Here is a 15748-nt window from a genome sequence, read left to right as displayed (position 1 = left end):
GGAGGAGGAGGAGATATTCTCAAAGGGCAAAATCAACTTTGGAAGCTAAACTCTCACTTTTGTTACAATGATTATGCCAAAAAAGGTAAAAGGCTAAAGTAATGTTTAAATATAGCTTGCAGTGCAGATAATTTTGCAATATATCCTATGATTGGATTCATCTGCAATAGTGAAGTTGACTCTTGGACAGTTCAGATCCCAACATTTTAAATTTGTGATATGAACAACAATTTATGTTGTTTTTTATTTTTTCTGAACTGGCTCTGTATCTCACTTCTTTCCAAGCAGAAAAGTAAAAGAACTGAAACCCACTTTAATCTTTACTGTCTTATCATTTCACTAGTTCTATACTTATTTTGAGTAAACATGTTAGTTTGAGTAAACACGTTGGGTAAACAAGCTGAATTAAGATTTTTATTCAGAATTTAGAACAGTAAGTTTTGGAAAGGTCTTTACTTAAGGGTCTGGAGAAGAAAAAAAAAAAAGAATGATTAAATTGTAGGAAGTAATATGTAATGGAAGAACAAATAAACTGAACAGCAAAATACATCCTGATCATTCCTGTTCTCTGTGACACTCTTCAGAAAGGCTCAACATATGTCAGATGCATGCAGAAAAGCTAGAAATTTTGGCTGTGAAGATAAGTCTGTCTTTTCCTTTACTCCTCCCATTTCTATATCACACTACCAGTCTTTCTTTCTTCATTCTTTTTTTTCCTTTCTTTCTCTGTGTAAAAATAGTTGTTTAGTTCATATTAAGAAGCTCTTCTAAATAAGTAGTTATACTGAATTTACCTTTTGCTAAATTAATTTCCTAAAATCTCCCTCTATCTTGCTTGCTGAAAAGTATCAATAAGATGTGAGGTCTTTTTTGGATATGAGGTTTTGTTTTGTGTGCATGTGTTAATACACCTGATGCTGAAGGCTAAATTTTCACTTTTTTCTGAATAGAGTCAAGTCTCCTAAGTCTTGTTGCTATGCAGTTTAGCCATAGCAACAAACACAAAAGCCAATGTGTTGTTATTTCTATTTTCCTTTCCAGATAGTTTGCCTGGTAAAAAAGACATGCTAGATATCATATTGTCAAAATAAGCGCAGTATTTCCTGTGAGAGAGATGTCAAACATTTCATCTTTCAAAAGATTATATTGTGCAAAAATGCTAAACAAGAAGGTGGAGAGGTCATAGTCAAGCCATCCTCATCCTGTTGATGCACAGGTAAGGAAGTTAAAAAGTGCTTACCATAAAAGGGGAAGACAAATTATTTAGTTATGTCTTTATTGAACATAAAAACACCATGATGCATTTTGTTCTTTGCCAACATAACGGTACTCCATTTTTACATTCCCAGACAAAGGGTGTGGGGTGAATATGTTGTCTTCGATATGCAAAGAGATTTATGCTATATATGACACATCCTTGCTTCACAGAAGTTTTTCTCCCTCCTCCCCAGACTGTTCAGCTTACAATCCGTGTTGTGCTGAGCTTAAACAAACCTCAACAGAAATTGTGGGACAACATCCCAGTCTGTTGCAAAGGAGCATAAAGGATTTTCTTGTGGATAAGGTGAGGAGCAGGAGGTAAGATAGATAGTATATTCAGGAGTTTTTTTCTAAGACTTCCCATGTGATCCCCAGCAAGTCATGCAAAGAGAATTTTCAATGCAATATAAAAGCTTGACTTCCTAACTCATTCTCACTTTAAATGGGACTTAAACAGCTAACTGTCATTTCTGCCTTGGAAAATCTTACTAACCGGCTAGACACTCAGTTTTTCCCACTTGTAAAATGAGGAAAAGGTGATGAGACTATCTCAAGGGTGCACAGTAATTTGAATTTCTTGATATTCATAGATATTCTTTAGATTTTATATGCAATAAGGTCAAGGAACATAGGCTCTGATTTACTGATTTATTTAATTCTGCTAATTTATATCAAATGAATATTTGATCCATTTTGGTGAATACAAACTTAGGATGTAACTACATAAACAACTTTAAAAATCTGTTTCAAAGTTCTTAAGAGGAAAAATAGTGGCACAGACAGCATTTTAAAATAAATCATTAGGAACACTACTTGGTGTCCTTCACCTATAATGGGCTCCAACCTTAAGTTCATCTAGCATTTACAACCACTTTACATACATAAATCAAAACCTGAGAATTTTGCCTTTATCATGCTTAAGTGACAAAACTATCCATTCTGGAATTATGCAGTATAACAATCCACAGCAAAGATAAGCTCATCAGAAGTTCGGAGGAAAAACTGGAGTCCTCTGCTTTCTAGTATGCCAGAATCTCTCCATTTCTAATAACTTTGGTAGGGGCATTCTGCTCTTTGAAGAACTGGGACCTTAATTGCAGTCTCTTGACCATTTCTACATAACACCTGTGGGAGAGGCTAACAGAGACAGACTGCAGAGAATGGAAAGAAGTATTATTTCAATGACTGAAGAGAAAGGTAGAAATAGTTTTGTGTTAATGTTTTAATGTTTCTTTTCTTATTTGGCCAAACTATGGAGTCTGGCTTCTACCTAAACTTTTTCCTGATAAATACCAAAACGTTAAAATGTCATTGGTCTCTAATTGCCAGCATAGACACCAGTGAGCATTTATTTTAAGGAATATAAGTTATGGATATCCAGAAAGGATGTAAATGGAAGTTTCTGGAAAGAGAAGAAAGCTATACACTGACTAATTCTTAGAGTCTAGATAAAAAATTGGCCACAATGGATGGATGTGCTGTGTTTTTCATTTATGCAGCCACATGTAATGAAAGCTGTGCCAAACCCCTCCCATCCACCAAATGAGATTAAAACTTTGAAACTCAGTAAGGGAAATGATTCATCTGCCCTCTGGTCTACAAGTTGTGGGGAGAACCCTAAGTGCAAAACCTGCATTTAGATGCTCACTGGGAGTCTTTCTTTTCAGTTCACCTCAGCGTGACACGGGTAGACTTGCCTTCCTTCCTCAGACTGCTGGCTCCTCTTTACAAAAGATACTCTGTGTATTGTGGAACAGTGTGTACTGCAGGCAGCCATGAAGAATTCTCAACTCTCTTAAATACATTGGAAACATGACATCACAAAATTGCTGGCTGCCTTCTATCTTGCTTGCTTTCTCCTCAGGGGTTATTCACCTCCAAGGAATGAATACATGTGAGAGTGCATGTGAGAGCTGGAAGGACTGCATATTTTGCTCACTGTTTTAAGTTAACCCTTTTGATATCATAAAAAATAGAAGGTATGTTTGGATTGCTTCAGAGATTTTGAGGCTTCATGCAGAGTTAATGTTGAACATACCCCATTTTCAAAATATGCTGTGCCTTGTTATGCCAGTGTACCAAAGAGTTATTGCATCTTTTCATGAAATTTCAATGCACCTTAGAAAGATGTAGCATTGCCCTAAGAGCCCTTTCACTTAATGGTCAAAAAGTAAATCATTTCTTAATGAGTTAGTCATCCAAGGCTTCCCTTATAATCAGTAAAGGGAAACAGGCATCTCCAGAGAGCAGTTCATCTCATCCTAAGATAGATGTCGAGGATAAGTGATATGAATTTTCCCCTTAGAGCTGCCTGTGTCTCTCCATTGACTATAAAGAGAACTGAAGTTTCCCTTAGAGCAAATTAAAACTTACAGTTCAAATGGAAATTATTTGTAGTTAGACATTTATAGTTAGATAAGGTGAATACTGCCATTTTTTACCTTTTTCCTGTTACAGTAGGGCATCCCTCAAAATAAGTACTTGCTCTGCCTTGGCATATGCTGAAGCATCAGAGTTCCTGGAGCAGCAAACAGGCCCTGCATGTGCTGCCTGCTTTACTGATGTCAGAGACTTGGAAAACCAGGCAGGCTGTCGTTGCCAGCCGCAAACAGAGGAGGGTGTTTGAGCAGTATGAGCAATATGTGGGGATTGAAAAGTCTTATGACAAAGACATCACCTTCATTCCTAGTCCTCTTCTGGGAGCAAGCCCAGCTCTCCAAAGCTTTCTAGTTGCTTTTCCATGTTAGTTGTATTCCTTTCCATTTTTCTCTTAAACTTTTATGTTGCTGCCAAAAATCTGGATTTAATTAAACATCCTCCCAAATAGAAAATTACTTTGAAACATGAATAGTAAAAAGGTCTGGGTCTTCTCCCATGTCAGAGTATGTTTGATTCAGGAGAAAGAATGGGTAGTATCATAGAGACAACTACAGACTCTCACTTCTTCAGCTGCCTGGGTCCTAATTCTTCATAGCACAGCCCAGGAACTTTTCCCTTTCACACATGAAATAGATGCCAGCAGAAAAATTGTCATGGGATGGATTCACACTTGTAATTTGTAGCAAGTTTATAACTACCTTGTATTGCTGAAGCAGTAAAAAGGAGGTGGAAATAGAGCTGAAAATCTGGCTTTAATGTAAGAATATGCTCTTATTACAAAGTAATGTGATTCTTCCATTTTCTGTTTCTTTATTCATTTCTTTTGTTCTATATTTTATTCTTCTATTTAACTCTGGATCATTTATTTCTTTAGTAATTTTCCACATCCTCTGTAGCTGAGCTGTTTTCTCACCTTCCACCATCTCAGTGGTTCCTCCTTTACATGACTGTTTTCTTCTGTTACTTTCCATCTTTACCTTCACCCCAGATTCTTTCTTTGTCTCTATATTTCTTCCTTTCCTATTTCTTCCTTTCTTCCTGTTTCACATGTGCCTTCAAGCTCTTTATCTGACTGGTGCCAGTTCCATCTTTTCTTCACTAATCGAAGTATGTTTACCCAAGTTTCATTTTTTTTCTTCTGTGTTTTGGCAGTACTCAAATGAAAAACAGGAACTGTAATAACAAAACAAACTCTCCATGTTTTTTCTTACACTGAAATTTCTTATAAAATTAAATCTAACACGTCATGTTAATTCTGTGCATACAGAAAACAGAATACAAAGGGAAGGGACAAAAAAGCATAAAAGAGGTATAACTGACCATTAAATAACCAATTATAATTTTTTTAAAGACCTTTACTTGTATCTGGAAATGTTTCAGTACAGTTAACTGTTCCTTACACAAAGCTAATTTAGTGTTTCTTTTTATACTAAATATTGTTCTGTGATGTGAAAGTGGTTGTAAAGGAGGAGACTGTTTCTAAGGGGAAGGAGGTGGCTGGCTAGCTAGAAGTCTTCTGTGATGAAATACAAAAATCTTATTTGAGTCAACTGGTCTTTTTAACTAAACAGTAGTATTTAAAGTTACCCATGCACCTAAAACATGAAAGGTTATTTAATTTGAGCTTTCCTTAAAATTTATAAGAGTTTTCAATTTAAGTATTCTCAAATAAATAAATATATAAACAGCCAATTTCTGCAAACTCTAATCACATTAATATCATTAAACATTATCAAAGCAGGAAGGTTTTATGGGCCAGATTCTCTGATACTGTACCTTCCAGAAAAGTTTTATTTGAAAATAACTGAAATTCTCCAAGAGCAAAGTGTTATTTTCTATTACTTCATTAGAGTCTTGCTATTTAAAATGAAGATACTAATAAGATTGCAGAATCACAGTATCATAGAATAGTTGGTGTTGAAGGCACCCCTGGAGATCATCTGGTCCAATCCCCTGCTCAAGCAGGGTCAGCTAGAACAGGTCATCCAGGACCATGTCCAGTCAGGTTTTGAATATCTCCAAGAAAGAGCACACTGCACAGCCTCTCTGGGCATCTTGCCCCAGTGTTCAGCCACTCTTACAGTGAAAAAAGTGTTTTCTTAACTTTAGATGGAATTTACTGTGTTTCAGTTTGTGCCCATTGCATCTCATCCTGTCACTGGGCACTACTGAGAAGAGTCAGGCCCTGTCTTCTTTACACCCTTCCCTCAAATATTTATAAACACTGACCAGATGCCCCTGAGCCTTCTCTTCTCCAGGCTAAATGGTCCCAGCTCTTGCAGCATCTCCTTGTATGAGAGATGCTTTATCATCTTCACATGGCTCTTTGCTGGACTCTTTCCAGTAGGTCCATGTCTCTCTTGTGCTGGGAGCCCATGACTGGACACAGCACCTCCAGATGTGGGCTCACCATTCCTGAGTATAGGGGAAGAATCACCTGCTGGCAACACTCTTCCTAATGCAGCCCAGGAAGCTGCAGGCCTCCTTTGCAACAAGGACACATTGCTGGCCCATGTTCAAATTGTGGTCTACCAGGACCCCCAGTGCCTTCTCTGCAAAGCTGTTCTCCAGCTGGTTGGCCCCCAGCCTGTCCTGGTGCATGAAGTTATTTCTCCCCAGGTGCAGGACTTTGCATTCCCCTTTTGTTGAACTTCATAAGGTGGTCTTCTGCTCATGTCTCCAGCCTGATGAGCTCCCTCTGTATAACAGTGCAACCATGTGGTGCATCAGCTACTCCTCCCAGGTTTGTATCATCTGGGAATTTGCTGAAGGTGCATTCAATCCCATTATCCAGGTCATTAATGAAGATATTAAACAGTTTTGGTTCCAGTATCAACCTCTGGGGGACATCACTAGTGACTGGCCTCCAGCTGGACTTCATGTCTTTGATCACAGTCCTTTGACCTTGACAGTTCAGCCAGTTTTCAATCCACTTGACTAACCACTGGTCTGTACTTCATCAGCTTGTTCACGAGGATGTTATGGGAGTCGGTGTCAAAAGCCTTACTAAAGTCAACATCTACTGCTCTCCCCTGATCCTCCAGGCCAGTCATCTCATTGTAGAAGGCTATCAGGTTGGTTAAGCACAATTTCACTTTTAGAAATCCATGCTGACTATTTCCAAAAACCTTGTCCTTTATATGTTTGTAAATGATTGCCAGGATTATTTGCTCCATCACCTTCCCAGGGGTCAAGGTCAGGCTGGATGGCCTGTAGTTCCCTGGATCCTCCATCTTGCCCTTCTTAAAGATAGGGGTAACATTTGGTCTCTTCTGGTCCTCAGGCACCTCTCCTGTTCGTCATGACCTTTCAAAGATAGTCGAAATAGTCTGTTGGCAAAGATACTTTTACCCCATTTTGTCAGGTGGATCCCATCTCTATCAAGCAGTTTTCAGTCCTTGAAGGGGGTTTGTTGGAGAAATCAAAACCCTGTGGTTGACACCAGCTGCACACCCAATTGTTGACCCACAAGATGTATTTGGTCCTCCTTGGCCCCTTTCCCCTCACCAGCAGGATTGAGGAGAACACCACCTGGGCCTCCATACCCTTGGGCATTACCCCCAGAGTCATGTAGTCACACTTGATAATTTCCAAGTCCCCACTGGCCGTATCACTGGTGACCACATGGAAGAGCAGCAGTGGGTAATAGTCTGAGGACCAGACTAGTCTTGGCAGCCTCTCCACAACATCCTTAATGCGAGCCTCTGACAAGCAGCAAACCTCCCTGCAGAGCAGGTGCAGGGCAGGTTGACAGATGGGGGCCTCTGTCCTCCCCAGCAGGGAATCTCCAGCTACTAACACTCACCGCTTCCTCTGGGTGCTCCTATGTGGCTGAGGCTCAGCTGGCACCAATACTCCATCTGACAGTGCTCCCAGCTCCTCAGCAACTACAAGGGCAGTGAACCTAATCTGAAGTCTCAAGCTTTCTAGATGAGCAGGAGTCTTTCTCCTGGTGCCAGAGGTCACCAGCTTCCAGCCCTCACCATCATGGTAGTTTTCATTTTCAGAACTGGTGGGCACCAACTCCACCTGAGCCTCTGCTACAGTTGGACGTTTGGGCTCCTGAAGCTGCAGAGTCTCAGAGAAGATTCATTCAATCTCTTTCTCATTGACACTGCACAGTCTACTGACCTCCTCCTACAGCTCCTTGACTTGGCAGCACAGCTCCTCAACTACTGCACACAGGCTCAAGAAACCATCAACCCCAATGTAAGCGGGAGGCCCCAGGTGCTCCCTGCAGCCTGAGACTTGTAGAGCTGCATTCTCCTTCTGAAGCTCTGACTGGGTGAAAGCCTCTAATGTTGCAGCAACAGTTGCTCCAATAGTTGCTGGGGACCATGCCCTGTGGCACGTCACAACCACAGCTGAGGATGTGTATTAGACAACATGTGTATATTGGGCAATATAAATAGTAGTTGTAAAAAAAAAAATTAAAAAACATATGCAACAAGAGAAATACGAAATTAAAATCTACTCATAGAAACACAAAATTTCTTACTCTTTGGTAATTCCTGCTTTGTACCGTATAATCTCTCAACAATCTTTGTCCCTCTTGCTATATAACTTTCTGCTTCAGTATTGAGAAAACTCTGCTCGCACTGTAGGACCCAGCTTTGTAATGGTAAGTAAAAACGTGGCCAATTTTATCTGAGTGATATTTTGTAAGATTAGGTAAACTCTTCATCACCCAGATAACATGAGGGTAAACTCCCTTTTTCCCCTCTTATCAGTCACCACACTTAAAAGTTTGGCAACTTCTTTATTGCCTTCCTGTTTTCATCAGCACTCACTTATTTTTATTATTATAAATTCACTGAAGTTCCTTATAGCAGCCTTTGATCTACTCACCCTCTCCACATAATGAGATAACACAAATACAAATAATATTATCAGTAGTAAAGAAAAAAATAGCAGGACTATTGTTTCATTTTTCTCTCCAACTCCCTCATTTAATATTTGTTGTAACATTCTGTATGTATTGAAAACTCCTCAGAACATGAAGGTATCAATTTTAGTTACCCATAAACTTACTATCGACTTCTGTGATGTAGTATATATGAAAAAATGCTGCTCTATATTTCTTCAAACAGTAGTGAAAAAAAAAAAAAGAACACACAAAGACAAGTTCAGAAGGACGTGACTGCATCCTGCTACCATTGATACCTAGAAGCATTTGCATATGATGTGATATGCTGGTTTGTACATTTCTCTTTACTGTAAAGATGAGTAAAAGACCTGATGAACAGAACGTTCCATAAATGCAACTCACAGACATTTTCTGTAGCATTAATTTGGACATGTTTTTGACACTATCCAAAAAACAAAAACTTACTCCTTGGCCTTTTCAAGGATTGTGTTTGATACAAATAGCCTTTTGAAAGATTGTCAGAAGCTCCTGCTTGACACAAAACCTGGAGGCTATCTGTGGAAACAGAACAAAACAAGAGACAGAGAGAGGGATAGAGACTGCGAGAGAGAGAAAGGAAAGATTTCTGCCAAACAGATGGGATTGACAGTTATCCTGAAAGAGCTGGGTTGTGGCTTTGCCCAGTGCTAAAGATTTAAAAATGATTTCCTAAGGCCTCAGCCACAAAAGTTCCTGTTGTTCCCCCTCACCACTTTTGGGCATACAAAAAGAGGTGCAAAATTAAGGGGGAAAAAAGGGACAGCCAAAAAATCCTTCTTGAATTTTTTTGAATATCTTCCTATGGCAGATACTTCTTCTGCAATAGTTGCAATAAGAGAATTAAATCCTGAAATACTTATATGTAGAGTTACAGTCCTACAAAGGAGTCTGTGAAGAAAGAATTCCTGAATCCCGATGAAGGTACATAGTCCTGAAAGATTTTCTTTGGAGAATCAGAAATTCAGGTTCATAAAAAGACTTTCATATGAAAATGTAATTCATGTGCTAAGTCCATGACTGTGATGCCTTGACTTTCTTGAGTCCATGCATACCTAACTCCCCATTGGTAAAGGTCCGCAGCTGCCTAATGTTCTGCTTTTGTGTATATCTAGAACTGCTACTGCCTTGACAGAACAGAATATCTCTGCACTTACCTCCTCCATTTTTAGACTAGGTACTCTTTGTTTCAGTCCTAAGAGATCACTTTTGTAGGTGTGTTTATACTGTCATGATATATTTTGGGAATAGATAGCTATATGATAGATAGATAGATAGATAGATAGACAGACAGACAGACAGACGGACGCACGGATGGATGGATGGATGAATGACAGAAGAAAAGGAAGGATTCATTAAACTACCAGAAGGCAAAAATCAAAATAATTTCATTCCGGTCAGTGAAATCTTCTGAAAAGAGATCTGTGTACTGATCCCTGAAGAAAAGGTAGTTAATGAATTCCAAATCAAACGATCATTGGACAAAACGCATAAACAAGTCTCCCTTTCTTGGATTTATGCTTTAGTCTGTAAAATGCATAGACTGTCTTTGGAGCGGGGTTGAGAAGTGAGACTCTTCTACCTATATAGGCTAGAGAGTAATATGTCTATGCCCTCTAGCCACCCAAATGAAAAGCCTATTTCAAGTTTAGTGACCATGGAAATGTTGTCCAAGGTCTAATCCTAGCAATGAGAAACACGCTACAGAGCCATATCCTTTTTTTTTTATCCAGTTCAAGAACTCTTCCTTACTTATTTACTCACTTGCCTTCTGCAAGGGGTCACACAACTTCCATACTGAAGGGAGTGTGCTGGAATTACTTACAGGTGGAATCCCAGAGGGTGCAGGCTTCTAGTTTCCCAGTTTGGCTTGTGAATAGAACAGGGTATTGCCATCTGCTCTTCCTTTTTATTTTTATTTTATTTTTATTATTAAAGTGATTAATGCTTGTGACGCACCAATAGAGGGGCCTTCAGGATTCTTTCACATTCCAGGCTTAGTTGCACTGAACTTGAGAGGTCATCAGTTGTCAACTATAAGAATTTATTAGAGCTAAGCGGTTCTACACATATAGCAGATGCCAGACAGCACTGAACAATTAACATCATACAATCTACAAGTATATGCTCCACCCTAGGGTAATTGCACACCATGCCAGTGGGTGCAGGCGTATTCCCATAGCCCAGAGACAGGGACGTAAGCTCCCCAAAAGACTGGGATTTTAAAACCAAAACTAAACTTTAGCACTTCAGATCGTTGAATGAGGCAGTTTCCCACAAAAAAGGCGTTTAACTCTAGATGTTATTTGTAATATGTAAAGTAAAGCACATTAGTAAGTCTTTACAGAACTGGATTCTAAATAAATAGATATGATTTAATCTTAAATACACCTATTGTAAATTGGCATACAGTCATTTGTCTTCCATAGCCTTATACTGGTATTCATTAAATATTAAATAGATGTGTGTATGAACATCTAAGCAGCATGGATTTTTTCCCCTCAGTTTCTTTTATCCCATCTGACATATATATTAAGCACATTTTTTGTGCTTTTTGAAAAGACACAATTGGCAACTTTTAAACAATAAAATTCAGATATAAAATAGCATTATCTTACCTTATGGAGTGCTGCAAGGATTTTTTTAGTTAACACAGATGCAGTGTTAAGGAAACGGAAAAGCCGTTCTTAAGTGCTAACAGGTACCTCTGGTGACAATTTGATAAAACTTCTCATAGAGAGGTTGATGTTCCCAAGATCTCCAAGCACTTTACAAGCTGATGTGGAATCTGTTTATATGAGAAACATTTTTGCATGTATCAGTTTTGCTTAGGTTCAAATCCAAAGCTCATTAAAGTCAATAATAGTATTTCCATGGACTTTTTCTTGGGCTTTGACTAAGGCTCCATGAATAGTGTTTAATTACAAATGAGCCTTTCAGCTGCTTTTTATATTCACTCAGTCTGGAAGATCACTGTCTGCCACTTCTGCCACTTCTGTTGAAAAAGACAAAGGAGGGAGGAAAAAATGGCTATGTAAGAAAGATGAAATCTCAGACATATGTCAGTGTTTCCAAACTGACTGTAAAGTGGTGGTCAGAATGATTCTCATTAATTTTATTTTGCATCCATCAAGTTCAAACTCTATACAACTTTGCGGTGTGGACTGAAGTAGTTTGGAAACAGCTAGCAAGTAGCATTTTCCATCATAGTGCTCAGATATATAACCAATGGACCTATGTTTCCAGGAAAACTCATGAAAAGACCCATACGATCTCTGATGTCAATTTAAATGTCTAAGTATATATCAACATAGACATATGTTAACATGTGACACAGGAAGACAGCCATCCTCTCCTGAGTCTTCTACTTTCTTTTCTATTTATTCCACATTCATCATGCAATAAAAGATGTGCTGCTTTAGGGACAGCATTTATGTACATTTGAGGACTGAAAATAAAAGCATCTTGTGTGAGGTCAGGCAAGATGTGTATGCTGGAAAAGGGAATTAAACTTACGTTTCCTAGCCCTTCACCTTACTGCATTAACCATTAGACTCAATCAAATTAAAAAAAAAAGATCACGTCCAAAGTAAGAGACAGAAATGTAAGTAGAAAGGACTTGCTGATTACTCAAGAAGTTCTCTATGCTGAGGACATCTGGTGTTTTAAAACATTCTCCTTGAACTCAGTGCAGAAAGATAAGGTCAGCTTTGCAGATAAATGTATTGAAATTTGTAATTAATAACAAAATTGGAATTCTTCAAGGTATGACTTTTCAATCATATTTTCTTTGATATTTGAGATGATGATTCTATCTAGCTACAGTGTTGTCTCTGATCATTTATTTCTCTAGTAACACCTTCCTCTAATGAGCATTTCATTTCTTCTTCATGTCTTCCATCTTCATTTCTTCCCCAGTTTATGTCTGAGGATAAGTTATAGTAATATGATAGATATAAGAACAGTTGTCTTTGCCTCAAGCTCTATCCTTTTACCCCTGCACTATTACTATGAATGCAGATAGGCAAATAAACACATGTCAAACACACACAGAGGGGTACCTGTACACAAACAAACATTCATCAACTCATCTACATGAAACATATATTAAGTAGGGATATCTATCAAAAAGCTGTAAAACAGCAAAGTAAAAATAGACTTAAAGATACTGTTTTAAATAGCTCCTGCATGCAGGGCACGCTTCATAAACTGCAGATAGACTTCCTGAATAAAATATGAGGACATGTAGCTCCATGACTATCTCCGCTAGCAAAAAAAAAGAATCTGAAGAAAATTTATAAATAGGCCATATACTATCTGCAAGGGATAAACAAAATAGCCAGCACTGACAGTATTTGTTTTTCATGTGTGCAAATACAAGGCATAACAAATGTCAGCTCCTCATTTGCAAATTAAGATGTAAAGGGAATGTCTGTGACAGTACATGCAACAGTTCATATTTGAAGTTTGGCACAGTGAACTGACAGCCACAGAGGAACTGCAGTCACCTAATCCTTTCTTTCTGCCTTCCAGCTACTGGCGAGGAGGTTGGAATTTAATAAATATGTGATGAGGAAAGGCTGTGAAAGGCTGGCGTGTCTTCTCCTCTGCAAGAACTCATCTTCAGAGATAATTAACTAGGTGACAATATACAATGTGCCATTAACAAGAGCATTCAAATCATTTCTGGACTTAAGTACAATTTTAAGCCGCTTATCAGATTTTCATTTCTGAATCCATTCAGCTGTCAGGCTTACATCCTGGCTCTTTATTGAAGCTCACATGGGAATCCAAACCTTCTAATTTTCTATACAGATTCACTTCAGAATCAATTAGAGTTGGTGGCAGCCTTGTCCCTGTATATTAAAGGGATTAGCTGGGCACTTGCCATGCTGAAGGTACCTTTGAATGTACATTCAACCCTCTATCGAGAAAGAGCTTTTTTTCCAGACGATTCTGAAGCAATTGAAGCACTGAAACCAACAGATGGCAGATAATCACTGGAACAGTCTCCAGTTTTGTTAGGAAAAGGAAAATTATATTTCAAACTCTATCCTAGTAAAGGTCGTACAGGGCTGCAAAAGAAAAAAAAGGAAGGGAAGGGAAAGGGAAAAAGGGGGGAAAAGGAGGGAAAAGAGGGGAAAAGGGGGGGAAGAGGGGAAAAGGAGGAAAGGGGAAAGGGAAACAGAAAGGGAAAGGGTAAAGGAAAGGCAAAAGGGAGAGGAGAGGAGAGGAGAGGAGAGGAGAGGAGGAGAGGAGAGGAGAGGAGAGGAGAGGAGAGGAGAGGAGAGGAGAGGAGAGGAGAGGAGAGGAGAGGAGAGGAGAGGAGAGGAGAGGAGAGGAGAGGAGAGGAGAGGAGAGGAGGAATATCAGGGCATTCTTCTGACAGTTTCCCAGTCTCATAACAATAGACAGTTTCTCTAACCACCACAAGAGCTTCCAAGTGCTCTTCTTTTATTCTCAATAAGTCCTTCATGACTGAGTTTTTCCATTTGACCTTTGGCCATTCTTCCTCCCACATGTTATTAATCTCTCTATTACAAGTCTTGGCAAATTCAGGTTGCTTTCCTCAAACATATTGCTTTTATGCTCTAGTAAACACTTCAGAGTATAAAACCACTTAGATAGTTGTCCACTCTTTTCTGTTTCCAGACAGTTGAATCTTTATTCAGTAAACTGAGTTTCTGAGAAAATTTTTCAGATTTTGTACTGGAGTCTTTTTGCATAAAGCAACATTTTTGAATGAGCATTAGGCTCCACAAAATTAGAAAGTTCTTTTTAATCCTTTCTCAAAGCCTCATTCTATAAGATTCTTATTTAAGAAAGAGTGACCTATGCTATGCCAGATAAAAATCATTCTTTACTTAGATGCTAAAACTTTTATTCAGGTTTCTGAGATTCACTTCAAAAAGCTGACAACATCACAAATAAATAAGCAACATAAGAACAATTTACATTTTCTAACTGAGGTAATTTTACCAGCTTTTACTTAAACAACATAGAAAACTGCTTTAAGGAAATACAGTACCTTTATGATAACATATTTAGATGTATTTATTTTCAGAGTGAAGGTTATAAACAAGGAAGGTGACCTTCCTGGTCCTAGGAGCAGTATCTAAGAACTACAAGACACATATCATGAGGATCAGGACCTTTAAGGGAGTCTAACAGGTAGGACATTACTGATCAGTGTTCAGTTGTTTTACTTCAAGATGGGTCAGGTTTGGATCTCTGTCACTGGCTTGACAGCTTTTTGGTTCACTGTCATGCACAGATGGATATTTGTGAGCTGTTTGCCATCCTCCACACCACAACATCCCTGCAGGACCCCGATCTAACTTTTGCATGGTAACTGCATTTGGGTTGTTTTTAAGTCTTTTGGGGCCCAAGCACCCAAGCTACTGACCCATATCATAAACTGGTTCAGGACAAGAACATTAACATCTTGTAATCTTTGGAGACATTAATGTTCCCATTATTACAATTTGAGATCTTTCATGATGAAAATTTAACAAGTATATAGGTTCTTTATTCACTCATATTACTGATAATCCCCTAATTTGTGTAAAGGTGCTCACATTTTCCAAAAACACTGAAATTTTGTAAGGTACTTTTGACCTCTAGATACCACTAGGTTATATGACAGAGGGATGAATCCTAATTATCCTGCTCTATTTGGGAATAGAACAGTCTCATAGAGAAAATACCTCTTTCAGGATTCGTTGAGAAAGTGATAAACTAAACAGTAGTCACTTTGGTGTGATATTTTCAATTTTAAGATTGTTCTGGTCTCTACTACTATGTATCTATATCCTGACCTTTTCTAATTCTCCTGCAGTCTTTTTTGTGTCTCGCACATTTCAGGTGAACAACAGAGAGGTCACTACATTTAGGTAAAGAATTTTTTTCTGAATCAAAAAACAGGAAATAGACTACATAGTCTGCTTACATATGTTCTGTTTTTGTTAAAAAAATCAGCTGAGTTTATTTAATTCTGTTTTTCCTAACTGTTGAAGTAAAAATAGCAGGCCAAGTCAACTGTCTTATTTAGTACTGTTGCTCAAAAGCTCCCTTTAATTTTCAGCTGGAATCCACATGTTTTCAGGGCTGTCAAATTTCCGAGCTAATAATATTTCTGTTCAGTCCAAATGAGAATGGATCTGAAGGCATGATTTTGTGATATTGTTTTCTGAATGAAAAAAACAC

Source organism: Apteryx mantelli, chromosome 3 (assembly GCF_036417845.1).
Source record: "Apteryx mantelli isolate bAptMan1 chromosome 3, bAptMan1.hap1, whole genome shotgun sequence".
NCBI lineage: Eukaryota > Metazoa > Chordata > Aves > Apterygiformes > Apterygidae > Apteryx > Apteryx mantelli.
The sequence above is the reverse complement of the archived record's forward strand: the minus strand, read 5'-3'. Positions refer to the sequence as shown.